At 35.9% G+C, this 11,901-nt stretch overlaps 1 non-coding gene across 1 annotated transcript; it reads right to left on the bottom strand.

Moving 5' to 3' along the window:
* Nucleotides 1-11,021: 11,021 nt before the first annotated feature.
* LOC112205757 (small nucleolar RNA U3) lies at nt 11,022-11,241 on the bottom strand. The gene has a single exon (XR_002939844.1). It is a non-coding gene; the product is annotated as a small nucleolar RNA U3 (small nucleolar RNA).
* Nucleotides 11,242-11,901: the final 660 nt, after the last annotated feature.

Raw genomic sequence — 11,901 nt, 5'->3', positions numbered from 1 at the left:
TGATGCCATCGGCATCTCTAAGGTTACAATTTGGTGGAGATTCTGGATTGCAGTTGTGCTTGTCAAAGGGTCATTCTTCCTGGTAATGAGGTAACTAGTAGTCCCTGGGAGAAAGGAGAAAACAATCAGGTCTTGAAAGCTGAAACATGCTGAAGTGGAGAGTAGGTTCTTGGCAGAGGCCCAGCTCCTCTTTCTCAGAGCGTTTGTCATCATTGCAACAAAGAAGAAAATGGTGGGGTTTGCATAGACAGCTATAAAGTGGGGACCTAAATAACAAAGAAACACAGGCACCCAAATCCCATGAACTGGAATGTATTTGGAGGCTGTTTTTGAGAGCACTTTGTTTTTTCATTTACCATATTGTTGAGTCACATGTTAAGGAAGTGGGTCGCATTAAAAAGAAGCATGATGCTTATTTTGAAGCAAATTATTATCGAATGAATATGCTTCAAAACATTTCTTGATTTCAACTTGAAGCGAAGTCATTTGACTTCGGAACATATGCCTTTGCTAAATTGTTGCCAAAAAAAGACAACTTAATTTTTGCATTCATTGCTTGCAAAACTGTTGATTCAAGATGTAATGGAAAGGTAAGACCAAGATTCACTTCATAAAGCCAAAGGTAAACTTGAATACTTGTCACATTTAGTCCAAATGAAGATTGTGACTAGCCTGTGAATCATATTTGTAATTTAAACCTAAATAAAAATAGTAACAATGACCAATAATTACAAAATACAGAATATATGTTAATATGTATAGTGCTATACATATTAGATCCTATAAGATATCTGAAAAATAATATTTGAGTAGAACATATGTCTAGTCATGTGCAACTCAATTTCATGGACCTTACAGGCACTAAATTCTCATCTACATATATTCTCTAAACTAGACTTTGGGCTTTATGACACAGTTTCTGCATTAAATTTTTTCCTGTCTTGAAGGTAAAGTTTGGATTATTTTTACAACATTTTATTTTATTATTTTCCTTAATGGCTAATATATTGACATGGTAAGAAACTCAAACAATACAAAAAGATATACAATGAAGATAAGCCTTCCATTCCCAGCCCCCAGTGGATTTCCTCTCCCTGACAGTTATTGTTAGCATTTTCAGCACACCATTCTAAGTGTATTATCTGAATATTTGAGTGTCTATTTCTATATATCCACCATTCTTTTTCTTTTTTCTTTTCTTTTTTTCTTTTTTTTCTTTTTTTTGGGGGGGGGATAGGCTCTCACTCTGTTCCCCAGGATGGAGTGCAGTGATCACTCCTCACTCCTCTGGAGTAGCTGGGATGGCAGGCCACCACATCCAGCTAATTTTTTAATTTTTTTTTTTTTGTAGAGACAGGGTTGTCCAGTCTGGTCTCAGTCCTCCACCTTGGCCCCCCAAAATGCTAGGATTACCAGCATGAGCCACCACACTTGGTCATTCTTTTTCGTATTAACATAGTAGCATAACTGGGTCATAATAGGAAGCAGAAAGAACATTCAAACTTGGAAAATTGGAGAACAGTTTACAAATAAAGAAATTATCAGCGAACATATGAATTATTATATAGGGGAACCACAAGGAGATAGTTTAGTAACCCAAGGTAGTATCAGTGGAGCTGTCACATCTATAGGCTCAAAGAAATGAGGAATGTGATGGCTATTGTTACCTGAACTTGGAAGGAAGAAGTCGTGTAGGAGAGGAGTAGTGATACAGTTAGCCTAAGGCCAAAAGGGAATGAATGCTGTGACCTCATGCTCCTCTCCTCTGGTGCCATGCAGGGGTTCCCAGTGGCCAAATCCAACCAGCAGCCATGGGATCTAGAAGCCCAGTGGTATAGTCCATATAGGTTGGTCTCCACCAGCAAAGAACAGAGCAGAGAAACGGTAAGCAACTGGAAGACATCTGCTATACACGCTTCTGCTCCATGCTTTTTGCAGTTAAGGATATATGTTGGAGATCCTTCCATCCATCAACACCTATAGATTTCTATCCATTCTTTCGAAAGAGGTAATCTATTTCATTGTGCATAAAACATAATTTACTTAATTGGTCTTCTATTGCTAAACATTTAGATTGATATTTTGTGTTTTATGAACACAAACACTATAATAAATATGCTCGTATATATGTCTTCATGCATATGTGTTCTATATCTTTGATATAAATTCCTAAAATGGAATTCCTTCTTATTAATTTAGGTCAAAATGGAATTTTAGTGCTTATTTATCTCAACAGGAAAAAATGAAATTACTTTTACATTTGGGCATAAAGTTTTCAAAAACTGGTTGTAAGTGCTATTGCCCCAAATCCAAATTGTTTATTGCTTGAATATCTAAATTCTTTTTGATTTTTAGAATGGTATAAAATTGTAGAAGTTACAAAAATAACATGTACTCAGGAGCTAGTGAGCCTGTGCTGGAATCCTGGCACTGATGCATGACTGTGGGCAAATTTTATAACTTCCTTTTTTTTTTTTTTTTCGCCCTTGTCGCCCAGGCTGGAGTGTAGTGGCACAATCTTGGCTCACTACAACCTCTGCCTCCCGGGTTCAGGTGATTCTCCTGCCTCAGCCTCCCGAGTAGCTGGGATTACAGGTGCATGCCACCATGCCCAGCTAATTTTTGTATTTTTAGTAGAGAAGGGGTTTCACCATGTTGGCCAGGCTGGTCTCAAACTCCTGACCTCAGGTGATCCAGCCTTGGCCTCCCAAAGTGCTGGGATTACAGGGATGAGCCACTGCACCCGGCCTTATAACTTCTTTATGTTTCACTTTCCTTATCTGTAAAGCAGGTATACCAAGAATAATAGTAGCTACCTCGAAGGGCTTTGGAGGGGCTCAAATGAATTGATGTATGTAGATTGCTGAGACTAGTACCTAGCACTATGTAAAAGTTTTGTTGTTGTTATTGTGCAATAATGATCCTTTAACAGCTGCTTCTTCTTGCCACCACTTTTATAAAGACTTCTATTTGTCCCTTGTATACATCTTGCAAATATCTACTTTTCAGATCTTCTCACTTTTCTCTATGCAACTACTTACTTTACTTCTTTCAATATTTTTTCACTTATTTCTCCAAGCAACCTCTTCAAACTTGCCCTAACCTACCATGATATACCAATAGTATATCAGAGCTTTTTTATATGTTGTTTTTATTGATATATGTTTATTCATATATATGATGCTATAATATATATAGATGCACAAAACATGAGACCCACTACTCTGGTTAGTGGCTTTGGGTTTACTCTGGATCACACCAATGGCTAACTCAGTTGATCTCTGCAGTAGTAACAAATAATGCTTATTTAAACAGCATGCCTTCCAAAGGCCTTAGGTTTTGTTTGTTTTTTCATTTGTTTTGTTTTTACTAACATATTTGAGACTTACAGCATCTGCTAATTTATCTAAACTTCTCTTCAATTATTGTACTTTCAGCCTTCACCATAACTTCAGGTAATGATTATATAAAATTACCCTTTCCTCTTATTTATCTCCAAACTAAGTTTTCCAAACTTTAAGGGGTACCTCCTAATTCTGGAATTGCAATTTTCATTAAAAAGTTGTTTCCTCTACCAAGACTGCATGATTTTGCAAACTAATATCATTTACTCTCTCCAAACAATCATTTTTAGATTTATCCTAATAATGGGAAAGAACAAAATTCAAATGGGCAGAGAAAATACAGTTTCCTTATTTTTGCTCTTGTCATGCTAACTTGAAGTCCATTCTGGTTTCTCTCTTAATCTGAGCCAATAGGGGTCATTAGATAGTCCTTAATATCCAGAGGAAAAATGCTTATCTCTCAGAAATTTTGGTCTCCCACCCTTCTGACCATCTCCTCTCCAACATGACATCTCAAGAAACTTTTGAATTCTTGTAGGAGGGGTAGAGGATAAGGCTTTTTATTTCATTGTCACTTGTCCATCTAGGCTGCCACTCACTGTGTTGGCTTTCGGTGGCTGAAGTCTACAGCTGGTATAATACATACGGTGGGTTCTCTCTGATTTATTGGCGCCCAGTGGTGCATTCTGACCTGCATGTCCTTTCTCAGCCCTTGCTGACTCCTCAGGCACTGCCACTGCCAGAGGCTCCGTCCAGTCAGCCTCTAGGCCAGATGGTCTGCCTTTGCCATGGAGTCACACCATCCTGTTCGGAATGGACCTTGGAAGGTCCACTGTATTCATGCCACTTAGGAACTTAGAGGGACTTGGAAGGGCGAAATAAACCATCTGGTGGCCAGCTACACATTCTGGCTTGTTAAGTATCTCATGTTGGCATAGGACCATTCTCCTTCTGGTATTTTCTTCAATGTATCTGTATATATACCAAAAGACAACTTTCTCTGAAGGGTCACCTCCAAGTTGGGGATGAAGTATGGAGAAAGGGACCATTGAGGTACTTTCCTTCCCCTTCTCCACCCTTTCCATCTTCCTAATTTCTTCCATAATACCCTGGGTCTAAAAGGAGTAGATTGCTCCCTTTCACTGTGTCGTATCTTTCTTCTACCTAAGCCTTACAGGGAGAAGAAATATTCTCTGGGAGAAAAAGGGAAAATAACTTGAGCAGGTGCTCTAGGCTTGGTTCTTGCAAAAATAAGAGAAAAAAGAATAATCTAGACATTCCTCTCTCAAGAAAATGGCTTTTTATGACCATTATAAGACTATTTTATGGACATTTTCAAATTGATATTTCATTGATACAAAACTACATTTAAAATGTCAGGATCTGTACATTTTGGATCCTTTTGTAATTATCCTAATTCTCTTTTACAACCACCTGACCTCTTGACTTCTTCCTTACTAGGGGTTTCCTTGGGTCAATCAGAAAGGAGGTCATGAACTTAGAAAAGTAGAAGAAAAAAGCAGACTATTTCAGAATATTACCTCCAATACACTTACCTAATTAATTAATCTATTTGATAATACCTACATTCCTTATAGCAAATCAGGTAGAGCCTACTCTTAGATCTTCACATATTATCATTCTGTGACACCCCCACTGAATCTTTCTCAAGCTTCAACATATCTATCTTACCAAGGCACAACTACGGCACTGCAAGAAAGTGTTCCTGGTTCAGATGAATTATGACATCATGCTGTGGTTCAGAGAAAGGATAATGTCTTACTTTTTCCTGATAATACTTACTATTGTGCAGATCTCATTTTCTGTGATTCCCTATTACTGATAACTGATGCTGAGCATATGAGAGCTCAAAGCTGATTAAGGTACTTATCAGTGGGAATTCCACTGACTGCAACAGGTGGCTGTGGTGAGATGTTGGGAAAGAGGAAAGATAGAGGCAGGCATTAGTTTCCTCATTTACTCTGAACCTGTCATCAAATTATATTAGGTTAAGAAGCTAGAAAATGGTTAGCAACTGTTGATGAAATCAGCTTTGCCTTGTATTGACTCTAATTGAAACAAGTTGTAGAACCAACATTATGACAGGAATGTCAGAAATATAAAGAGGAAAAAAATACTATGTCTTCATGTTACCAAGTGAACATTTTTTATTTTTTATTTTCCCATTCCTATTCATATTTATTATATCGTTTGTAATAGATAAAATCTTACTGACAGTAACACTTTCAACATGAATTGGATTTCTCATAATATATTTATGCTCCAATTAAAGACAATTTGACCTTGTAAGATTAAAAAAACTTTTTGCCCTGAGAAGGTCGAGGATACAGTGGGCTGTGATTGCAACACTGCAATCCAGTCTGGGCAGCAGAGCGAGACCCTGTCTTAAAAAAAAAAAAGGTTGGGGAAACCTTTAAGACTAACACATCAGGACTCTGACTAGTGTTTAAAAAAATTATGCTTTTTTCTTATGAAGAACTTATCACTGTAATTGGTCTTACTGTTAAAATAGCCTAATTAGTTGATGGGGAGGATACTAATTTACCATGACAAATACATTAATTTCCTGGTGTTGCTTTTTAAATAAACAGAATCAAATTATTTTTTATCTTAAAAATACCCATGAGATTATTTTTGTGATGGTATATAAATGTCTTTAAGCTTTTGTCATTTAGTTATCACATCATTTCTAGTCTTTCCCAACAGCCTTCAAAGATAATTATCATTTTTGAAGATTTTACCGGCTATATTTGGCCCTTTGCTCTTTGAATTTTTGGCTTATTTGCAAACTAGTTGACATTTTTTCTGATATTTAGTCTGCTTATCTACGAACATAATATATTTTTAAATTTATTTAGGTCTTCCTCCTACATGTCCTCAATAATAAATTATAATTTTCTCCATAGGAGTTTGCATGTTTGAATAATTTACAGTTTCTTTATATTTCTGTTGCTATAAAATTTGTAATGTTTTTAAATTTTAAATAAACATTGTTGGAGTATAATTTTTATACAATAAAATTTTAAGTGTACATTTTGATGAGTTTTGACAAAGGTATATACCAATATAATCACCACTTTAATCAAGACATACAGAACAATTCTTTCATGCTTATTTGTAGGCAGTCCCAACCTCCACCCCAGCCACAGAAAAACACTGGTCTTCTTTTTGCCATTTTGGATTTGTTTTGTCTCCTCTGTAATTTCATAGAAGTGGAATCATACAGTGTTTATTCTCTTGTTTCTGGCTTCTTTGCTTAGCAAAATATTTTTTAGATTTACCCATTGTCAATGAATGAGTTCATTCTTTCTTATTTCTGAGTACTATTCACTACTGAATAGTATCCAAAATGCTATTTGTTTATCCATTTAATTGTTGATGCAAATTTGATTGTTTTTAGTTTAGGGCTATTAAGAATAAAGCTTCTGGCCAGGTGCGGTGGCACACACATTTAAATCCCAGTATTTAGGAGGCCAAGGCAGGCAGATCACTTGAGTCTAGGAGTTTGAGACTAGCCTGGGAAACATGGCAAGACTCCTATCTCTACAAAAAAAATGCAAAAATTAGCCGGACGTTGTGGTGCACACCTGTAGTCCCAACTACTCAGGATGCGGAGGCAGGAAGTTCTTTTGAGTCTGGGATGTGGACATTGCAGTGAACCGAGAATGTGACACTGTACTCCAGCCTGAGTGGCAGAATGAGACCCTGTCTTAAAAACAAAAAAAGGAAAAACGAAAGAAAGGAAGGGAAGGGAAGGGGAGGGGAGGGGAGGGGAGGGGAGGGGGAGGGGGAGGGGCGGGGGGAGGGGGACGGGAGGGGGAGGGGAGGGGGACGGGAGGGAAGGTAAGGGAAGGGAGAAAGATGGAAGGAAGGAAGGAAAGAAAAGAAAAAAGAGAAAAGAAGGAAGGAAGGGAAAAGAAAAAGAATAAAGCTTCTATGAACATTTGTGTACAAGAGTTTTTGTGGACATCTGGCCCTAATTTTAAGTCCAGAGTAGTATCATAAAAACAATCATTAATGTAGGACAGGTCTCAGTTTATCATCATAATATGCCTTGGTGTACTTTTTTTTTCATTCTACTTTGGATTTATTGGGCTTTTTTATCTCTAAGTTTACAATTTTCATCAAATTTGGAAAATGTTCATGAGTTTTTTTTTTCTGCTTTCCCACTTTCTCCTCTTTGGGATCTCCAATTAATCATATGTTAGACCACTTAAAATTGTCTCACAAGTTATTGAAGTTCTGTTTAAATTTTTCAACTTTTTTTACTCTGTGCTTTAGTTTCGATAATTTCTTTTCTACCTTTTCAAGCTTACCGATGTTTTTTTCTAGAGTGTATAATCAGTTATTAAGTTCATCTAGTAAATTTCTCATTTCAGAAATTGCATTTTTCAGCCCTAGAAATTTCTACTTTAAAAATCTTTCATTGTCTCATTATGTTCATGTTTTCCTTTAAATCCTTGTACATACGTATAAAGCTGTTTTTAAGATCTTGTTTCCTAATGCCATCATCTCTGTCATTGCTGAGTTGTTTTTTATTGAATTGATGTTCTCTTGGCTTTGTGGCATATTTTTCTGTTTATTTTTGTGTCTAGTTTTTTTTTTTATTGGTTGCTAGATGTTGTGAGTGTTATACCATTGAACATCTCAATTTTTATGTTTTTCTTTAAAGAATAGTGTGCTTATTTTTGCAGGTCATTAGTTACTTGTAGACCAGCTTGATCCTCTTGAGTCTTGGTTTTTAGCTTTGTTAGGGTAGGTCTAGAGCATCCCTTGATCTGAGGCTAACTTAGCCCTACTGCTAAGGAATGATCTTTCTGCAGACTCTACTGAATGACCTAGGTGATCAAAAAGTCCTCTCCACTGTGACTAGCCAGAACTCTGTGGTCTCCCAGCCTTCTGGGGGCTCTGTGAATTGTTCAGCTTACAACTTCCTTGTATTTGCTCTTTGCCTAGCCTCATGAATTATCATCCTATATAGATAAACAAAATGGTATATAGCGAAAAACTCAAGAAGACTTTTATGCAGATTTCTGGAACTTTATTTTGTTAATATGGTGAAATATATTAATTTTCAAAAGTTAAATCATCCTTACACTTCTGGGGATAGACTCAAGTTGTTTATAGTGTCTTTTTTCCTCCACTGCATTTAATATGCTAAAATTGTATTTAGACATTTTCCATCTATGTTAATCAATAAAACAGGCCCATAATTTCCCTTCTCATACTCTTCTAATCTAGCTTTGGTACTAAAATGATATTAGACCCATAAAATAAGTTGAAGAACTACTGTTTTGCATAATAATTGAAGTGTGTTTTTCTTTGGTAGAATTTTGCCTGAACCCGTTTTTCTGCATAAGCAAATTTTAAATAGCTGGTTCAATTTCTTTAATTTTCAAATTTATGACTTCTTCATATTCTTTTAAATAAAGGCATAACATATGTAAGGAAAGAGCATCAAGCTTAAGTGTACAACTCAATACATTTTTACATATATTATACGTTACGATAATACATTATATAGACAAATACATAGATACAGAGAGCCATCTACCAAACAGATAAAGACTTAGAACATTTCTACTACTCAGAAGGTTCCTTAGCATAATATCCTGAAGGTTTATCCATGGTGTCACATGTTGCAGAATTTACTTCTTTTTAAAGGCAGGATAATATTCCATTATATGCATATACCACATTTTCTTTATCCATTTTTCTGCTGATGGACATTTAGGTTGTTTATGTATCTTAGCTATTATGAATAATGCTTCAATGAACAAGGGAGTGCAGATATCTCTTTGAGATCCTCATTTCAATTCTTTTGGATATATACCCAGAAATGAGATTGTTTGATCATATGGAAGATATATTTTTAATCTTTTGAGGAAATTCCATACTGTTTTCCTTAGCAGCTGTGCCATTTTGCATTCCCACATTATGCTAAGTGAAATAAGCCAGTCACAGAAGGATACATGCTGCGTGAGTCCAGTTACATGAGGTACCTAAAATAGTAAAATTTATAGAATCAAAGAGTAGAATGGTGGTTGCCAGGGTGTAGGGCGAGAGGAGAAGGTGGTGGAGTTGCTAATCAATGGGCTGAGAGTTTCAGTTAAGCAAGATGAGTAAGTTCTAGAGATCTGCTGTAAAACATTGTATCTATAGTTAACAAAAATAATACTGTATTGCACTCTTGAAAATTTTAGAGGAAAGATCTCATGTTAAGTATTCATACCACAGAAAATGTGGCATTATTTTTAAGGTTTTTTTTTTTTTTTGCACCTTTCTTAATTAGTACCTTACCTCCTACTATTCTGAATTCTATCACTGTAGATAGTTTTGTCTATTCCTAAAATTCTTATAAATGGAATCAAATAGTGTGTGTGTAAAGCGTTTAGCTTCTTTTGCTCAACATAACATTTGTGAGATTCAGCAGTGCTGTTCTGTGTACCAGTAAGTCATTCTTTTTTATTGCCCTATAATATTCCATTGTTTAAATATAACAAAATTCATCCATTCTCCTGTTAATGGACATTTGAATTGTTTCCTGTTTGGAGCTGTTATAAATAAAGCTGCCACAAACATTCTTATACAAGCTTTATAGTGAAAATATGCACTCATTTCTCTTAGGTAAATACTTAAGAGTGGAATTGTTGGGCTAAATGATAGGCATGTGTGTAGCTTTAGTAATACACTGGTCCCCCTTTATCCATAGAGAACATGTTCCAAGACCCCCAATAGATACCTGGAACCCCAGATAGTACTGAACTCTATATATGCTATGTTTCTTCCCATACAGTCCTATGAAAAAGTTTAATTTATAAATTAGGCATAGTAAGATATTAACAACAATACCTAATAATAGAACAATTATAACAATATACTGTAATAAAAGTTATGTAAATATGGCCTCTCTCTGTCTCTGTCAAAATATCTTAACATTTTCAAACTGTGGCTGACTATAGATAGCTGAAACTGTGGAAAACAAAACCATGGGTAGGGAACTATGGTCTTGCCAAACAGTTTTCCAAAATCATTGTATCAATTACACTCGTGCCAGCAATACATGAGGGGAAGAATTCTTCCACAACCTTGCCCACCCTTGTAATGTCACTCTTTTTAATGTTAGTCATTCTTGGGGGTATGTACTAGTATTAAGATATTACTTTGGTTTTAATTTGCATTTCCCTGATTTGGAATGATGTTGTGTACCTTTCTGTACTCTTAGTATTTATTTGAATATTCATTTTTTTGAAGTGTTTCTTCATGTATAGGATTTTGTTATTGTTATCAAGTTCAAACTAATAATCAGAGAACATGGGTCTTTTTTGTTTTTGAGTTTTTTGATGCTTATATTTTGATATGTATAGAAGTTTGCTTTGTGACACTTTTTTTGGTTACAATTGTGTGTTTGTAAAGCATATACTCTAATTATTGGGTTGTTCACATCTTCTACATTTTACCTAATTTTTATTTTCCTGAATTACTGAGAAAAGTGTGTTAAAATCTTCTATCATGTTTATGGCTTTTTCAATTTCTTTTTGTAATTCTGTCAATTTTTTACTTTATATACTTTGAAGCTATTTATTAAATACATACGTGTTTTAAATAGTTATAACTTCCCGGTGAATTTTTTTTTCTTTTTTAACAAGAAGGGAAACCACTCAGACTGAATTCTTTCCCTCTTACTCTCCTGGAGGAAGAGAAGAACCATCATCAATGGTACATGGTGGTTGCAGTGAAGCAACAAGAGTCTGCTTCATGCTCAGGCGACAACACTAAGACTCCTCCTCATGGCTTCCAGCTCTCTACATGTTTAGAGAAACTTTTCTAGTAATGAACTGTATAGAATGATCATGATTCTTGAAAGTATCGTCTTGAATTTTTCTTTTTATCATTATTTGTCCCTCCTCTCCCCTCCCCTCCCCTCCCCTCCCCTCCCCTTTTTTCTCCTCTCCTCTCCTCTCCTTTCCTTTCTCTGTACCCGGGCTGGAGTACAGTGGCGCAATCCCCACTTACTGCAACTTCCACCTCCCAGGTTCCAGAGATCCTTCAGCCTCAGCCTCCCGATTAGCGGGGATTACAGGCACCCGCCACCACACCTGGCTAATTTTTTTGTATTTTTGGTAGAGATGGGGTTTCACCATGTTGGCCAGGCTGGTCTTCAATTCCTGGCCTCAAATGATCCTCCTGCCTCAGCCTCCAAAAATGCAGGGATTACAGGTGTGAGCCACCATGCCCGGCCTTGTTTGGTTTCTTTCTTATTTCCAATAATGCTTGATGCCTGGTGTGACTACAAATACATTCACTTTATTTTGGCTAGTAGTAATATTTTTTTTCGTCTTGTACTCACAACATTTCTGTGCCCTTGTGTTTTAAGTACACCACTTGTAAGCAACATATACTTTGATTTTATTATTGTTTTAAAATACAATCTTCCATTAAAAAATCTGTCTATTTTCAATCTGTCCATTTTAAAAGTTAAACTTTTAACTGGAGAGTTTAGTATAATTAGTGATGTATTTGGATTTTTTTTTTT

This window comes from Pan troglodytes, chromosome 16, assembly GCF_028858775.2.
Source record: "Pan troglodytes isolate AG18354 chromosome 16, NHGRI_mPanTro3-v2.0_pri, whole genome shotgun sequence".
Lineage (NCBI taxonomy): Eukaryota > Metazoa > Chordata > Mammalia > Primates > Hominidae > Pan > Pan troglodytes.
Note: the sequence above shows the minus strand (reverse complement) of the source record. Positions and strands in the feature narration are given on the sequence as shown.